Genomic DNA, 6,000 nt, shown 5'->3' with positions numbered 1-6,000 from the left:
CATCAACTTAGAAGCTACTTCTGTGTTCTACTATGGTGCTTGTAGTGTCTCCGTATACTGCAGCAAGCGACATACCTTTGCAGACAATAAATTTAATGGTTTCAGAGGGAAGAGCGGCCAATGTAACAATCTGGCTTCAAGTAGATTTGATAACAAATGACGAAACCGGACCGATATCTCAGGTTTTTACTCCATAAGAACACTTTTCACATTCTTCCTTGCAACGCGGCTGCTAGTCCTCCTTTCATGCAAAATTTTAAGGTCCTAGCTCATGCCCAAGGCACCAAAGCCGGCTAAAAAGTCAATAATCGATAACTAAAACTTGAATTATACTTCTTCTTACTGGCTTCTACATCAGCTTAGAAACTTCACGTGTGTTCTACTATGGTGCTTTTAGTGTCTCCGCATACCTCAGCACGCGACATAGCTTTGCAGACTATAAATAAAACCGTTTCAGAGAGAAGAGCGGCCAATGTGACGATCTGGCTTTAAGTCGATTCGATAACAATTGACGAAATCGGACGGATTTCTCATGTTTTTAGTACATATGAACACTTTTCACAATCTCAATAGCAACGCGGCACGCAGCACGCGACATGGCTTTGCAAGCGGTAAATGAAACCGTTTCAGAGAGAAGAGCGGCCAATGTAACGATCTGGCTTTAAGTCGATATGATAACAAATGACGAAAACGGACGGATATCTCAGGTTTTTACTACGTATGAACACTTTTCACATTCTCGCGTGCAACGCAGCTGCTAGTCCTCCATTTATGCAAAATCGTAAGGTCCTTGCTCGTGTCCAAGGTAACAAAGAAGGCTAAAATGACACTAATCGACAACTGAAACTTGAATTGTACTGCTTCTTACTGGCTATTACATAAACTTAGAAACTTCTTCTGTGCTCTATTTTGGTGCTTTTAGTGTCTCCGTATACCGCAGCACGCGACATAGCTTTGCACACGATAAATGTAACCGTTTCAGAGAGAAGAGCTGCCAATATTCGATCTGGCATTAAGTCGATTCGATTGCAAATGACGAAAACGGGCGAATTTCTCAGGTTTTTGCTAGATGTGAACACTTTCCACATTCTCCTGTGCGATGTGGCTGATAGACCTTCCTTCATGCAAAATCATAAGATTCTAGCGCATGTACAAGGCACCAATGCCGGCTAAAAAGTCATTAATCAATAACTAAAACTTGAATTTGACTACTTCTTACTGGTTATTACGTCACCTTAGAAACTTCTTCTGTGTTCTACTATCGTGGCTTTAGTGTCTCCGCATTCCGCAGCACGCGACATAGCTTTGCACACGATGAATGTAACCGTTTTAGAGAGAAGACCGGCCAATGTGACGATCTGGCTTTAAGTCGATACGATAAAAAATGACGAAAACGGGCGGATTTCTTAGGTTTTTAGTACATATGAACACTTTTCACATTCTCTCGTGTAACGTGGCTCATCAGACCTTGATTAATGCCAAATTTTACGGTAGGCGGTCATTTCACTGGCACCAAAGCCGGCTAATAAATCAATAATCGATAACTAAAACCTGAATTGTACTGTTTCCTAAGGGCTAATTACATCAACCTAGAAGCGTCTTCTGTGTTCTACTGTGTTGTTTTTAGTGTCTCCGCATTCCTTAGCACGCAACATAAGTTTGCAGACGATAAATGTAACCGTTTCAGAGAGAAGAGCGGCCAATGTAACAATCTGGCTTTAAGTCGATTTGATAACAATTGACGAAAACGGACGGATATCTCAGGTTTTAACTACATAAGAACACTTTTCACATTCTCCCGTGCAACGCGGCTGCTAGTCCTCCTTTCATGCAAAATCTTAAGGTCCTAGCTCGTGTCCAAGGCACCAAAGCCGGCTAAAAAGTGAATAATAGATAACAAAAATTTGAATTGTACTACGTGTTACTGGCTACTACATCAACTTGGAAGTTTCCTATGTGTTCTAGTATAGTGCTTTTAGTGTCTCCGCATACCGCAGCACGTGACACTGCTTTGGAGACGATAAACGTAACCGTTTCAGAGAGAAGAGCGGCCAATGTAACGATCTGGCTTAAAGACGATTTGATAAAAAATGACGAAAACGGACTGATATCTCAGATTTTTACTACATAGGAAGACTTTTCACATTATCCCGTGCAACGCTTCTGCTAGTCCTCCTTTCATGCAAAATCTTAAGGTCCAAGCTCATGTCCAAGGCACCAAAGCCGGCTAAAAAGTCAATAATCGAAAGCTAATACTTGAATTGTACTGCTTCTTACTGGGTATTACATGAACTTAGAAGCTTCTTCTGTGTTCTACTATGGTGTATTTAGTGTCTCCGCATACCGCAGCACGCGACATAGCTTTGCACACGATAAATGTAACCGTTTCAGAAAAAAGAGCGGAAAATGTGACGATCTGGCATTAAGTCGATTCGATAGCAAATGACTATAACGGTCGGATTTCTCAGGTTTTTACTAGATATGAACACTTTTCACGTTCTCCCGTGCAACGTGGCCGCTAGACCTCCTTTCATACTAAATCTTAAGGTCCTAGCTCATGTACAATGCACTGAAGCCATCTAAAAAGTCTATAACTGACAACTAAAACTTGAATTGTACTGCTTCTTACTTGCTATTACATCAACTTAGAAGCTTCTTCTCTGTTCTACTATGGTGCTTTTAGTGTCTCCGCATACTGCAGCACGCGACATAGCTTTGCACACGATAAATGTAATCGTTTCAGAGAGAAGAGCGGCCAATGTGACGATCTGTAATTAAGTCGATTGGATAGCAAATGACGAAAACGAGCGGATTTCTCAGGTTTTTACTAGATGTGAACACTTTTCACGTTCTCCCGTGCAACGTGGCTGCTAGATCTCCGTTCTTACTAAAACGTAAGGTCCTAGCTAATGTCCAATGCATTAAAGCCATCTAAAAAGTCAATACTCGGAACTAATACTTGAATTGTACAGCTGCTTACTGGCTATTAGATCAACTTAGAAGCTTCTTCTCTGTTCTACTATGGTGCTTTTAGTGTCTCCGACTACCGCAGCAAGCGACATAGCATGGCACACGATAAATGTAACCGTTCCAGAAAGAAGAGCGGAAAATGTGACGATCTGGCATTAATTCGATTCGATAGCAAATGACGATAACGGGCGGATTTCTCAGGTTTTTACTAGATGTGAACACTTTTCACATTCTCCCGTGCGATATGGCTCATAGACCTCCCTTCATACTAAATCGTAAGGTCCTAGCTCATGTCGAATGCACTAAAGCCTTCTAAAAATTCACTAATCGATAACTAATACTTCAATTGTACAGTTGCTTACTGGCTATTACATCAACTTAGAAGCTTCTTCTGTGTTCTACTATGGTGCTTTTAGTGTCTCCGCATACCGCAGCACGCGACATAAGTTTGCACACGATAAATGTAACCGTTTCAGAGGGAAAACGGCCAATGTGACGATCTGGCATTACGTCGATTCGAAAGCAGATGACGAAAACGGGCGGATTTCTTAGGTTTTTACTGCACATAAAAACTTCTCACTTTCTCCCGTGCAACGTGGCTGCCAGACCTCCCTTCATGCCAAATCGTAAGGTCCTAGCTCATGTCCAAGGCACCAAAGCCGGCTAAAAATTCAATAATCGATAACTAAAACTTGAATTGTACTGCTTCTTACTGGCTATTACACCAAATTAAAAGCTTCTTCTGTGTTTTACTATGGTGCTTTTAGTGTCTCCGCAAACCGCAGCACGCTACATAGCTATGCAATCAATAAATGTAACCGTTTCAGAGAGGAAACGGCCAATGTGACGATCTGGCATTACGTGGATTCGAAAGCAGATGTGAAAACGGGCGGATTTCCTTGGTTTTTAGTACATATGAACACTTTTCACATTCTCTCGTGCCAGACCTTGTTTAATGCCAAATCTTAAGGTAGTCGGTTATTTCACTGGCACCAAAGCCGGCTAATAAATCATCTACATCTACATCTACATGACTACTCTGCAATTCACATTTAAGTGCTTTTCAGAGGGTTCATCGAACCACAATCATACTATCTCCTACTGTTCCACTCCCGAACAGCGAGCGGGAAAAACGAACAGCTAAACCTTTCTGTTCGAGCTCTGATTTCTCTTATTTTATTTTGATGATCATTCCTACCTATGTAGGTTGGGCTCAACAAAATATTTTCGCATTCGGAAGAGAAAGTTGGTGACTGAAATTTCGTAAAAAGGTCTCGCCATGACGAAAAACGTCTATGCTGTAATGACTTCCATCCCAACTCGTGTATCATATCTGCCACACTCTCTCCCCTATAACGCGATAATACAAAACGAGCTGCCCGTTTTTGCACCCTTTCGATGTCCTCCGTCAATCCCACCTGGTAAGGATCCCACACCGCGCAGCAATATTCTAACAGAGGACGAACGAGTGTAGTGTAAACTGTCTCTTTAGTGGACTTCTTGCATCTTCTAAGTGTCCTGCCAATGAAACGCAACCTTTGGCTGGCCCTCCCGACAATATTATCTATGTGGTCCTTCCAACTGAAGTTGTTCGTAATTTTAACACCCAGGTACTTAGTTGAATTGACAGCCTTGAGAATTGTACTATTTATCGAGTAATCGAATTCCAACGGATTTCTTTTGGAACTCATGTGGATCATCTCACACTTTCCGTTATTTAGCGTCAGCTGCCACCTGACAAACCATACAGCAATCTTTTCTAAATCGCTTTGCAGCTGATACTGGTCTTCGGATGACCTTACTAGACGTTAAATTACAGCATCATCTGCGAACAGTCTAAGAGAACTGCTCAGATTGTCACCCAGGTCATTTATATAGATCAGGAACAGTAGAGGTCCCAGGACGCTTCCCTGGGGAACACCTGATATCACTTTAGTTTTACTCGATGATTTGCCATCTATTACTACGAACTGTGACCTTCCTGACAGGAAATCACGAATCCAGTCGCACAACTGACACGATACCCCATAGCTCCGCAGCTTGATTAGAAGTCGCTTGTGGGGAACGGTGTCAAAAGCTTTCCGGAAATCTAGAAATACGGAATCAACTTGAGATCCCCTGTCGATAGCGGCCATTACTTCGTGCGAATAAAGAGCTAGCTGCGTTGCACAAGAGCGATGTTTTCTGAAGCCATGCTGATTACGTGTCAATAGATCGTTCCCTTCGAGGTGATTCATAATGTTTGAATACAGTATATGCTCCAAAACCCTACTGCAAACCGACGTCAATGATATAGGTCTGTAGTTAAATGGATTACTCCTACTACCCTTCTTGAACACTGGTGCGACCTGCGCAATTTTCCAATCTGTAGGTATAGATCTATCGGTGAGCGAGCGGTTGTATATGAGTGCTAAGTAGGGAGCTATAGTATCAGCGTAATCTGAAAGGAACCTAATCGGTATACAATCTGGACCTGAAGACTTGCCCGTATCAAGCGATTTGAGTTGCTTCGCAACCCCTAAGGTATCTACTTCTAAGAAACTCATGCTAGCAGATGTTCGTGTTTCAAATTCTGGAATATTCCATTCGTCTTCCCTGGTGAAGGAATTTCGGAAAACTGCGTTCAATAACTCCGCTTTAGCAGCACAGTCGTCGATAACAGTACCATCGGCACTGCGCAGCGAAGGTATTGACTGCGTCTTGCCGCTTGTCTACTTTACATACGACCAGAATTTCTTCGGATTTTCTACCAAATTTCGAGACGATGTTTCGTTGTGGAACCTATTAAAGGCATCTCGCATCGAAGTACGTGCCAAATTTCGCGCGTCTGTAAATTTTAGCCCATCTTCGGGATTTCGCGTTCTTCTGAACTTCGCATGTTTTTTCCGTTGCCTCTGCAACAGCGTTCGGACTTTTTTTGTGTACCACGGGGGATCCGTTCCATCTCTTACCAATTTATGAGGTATGAATATCTCAATTGCTGTTGCTACTATGTCTTTGAATTTGAGCCACATCTCGTCTACATTCGCA

Source organism: Schistocerca gregaria, chromosome 6 (assembly GCF_023897955.1).
Source record: "Schistocerca gregaria isolate iqSchGreg1 chromosome 6, iqSchGreg1.2, whole genome shotgun sequence".
NCBI classification, from domain to species: Eukaryota; Metazoa; Arthropoda; class Insecta; order Orthoptera; family Acrididae; genus Schistocerca; species Schistocerca gregaria.
Note: the sequence above shows the minus strand (reverse complement) of the source record.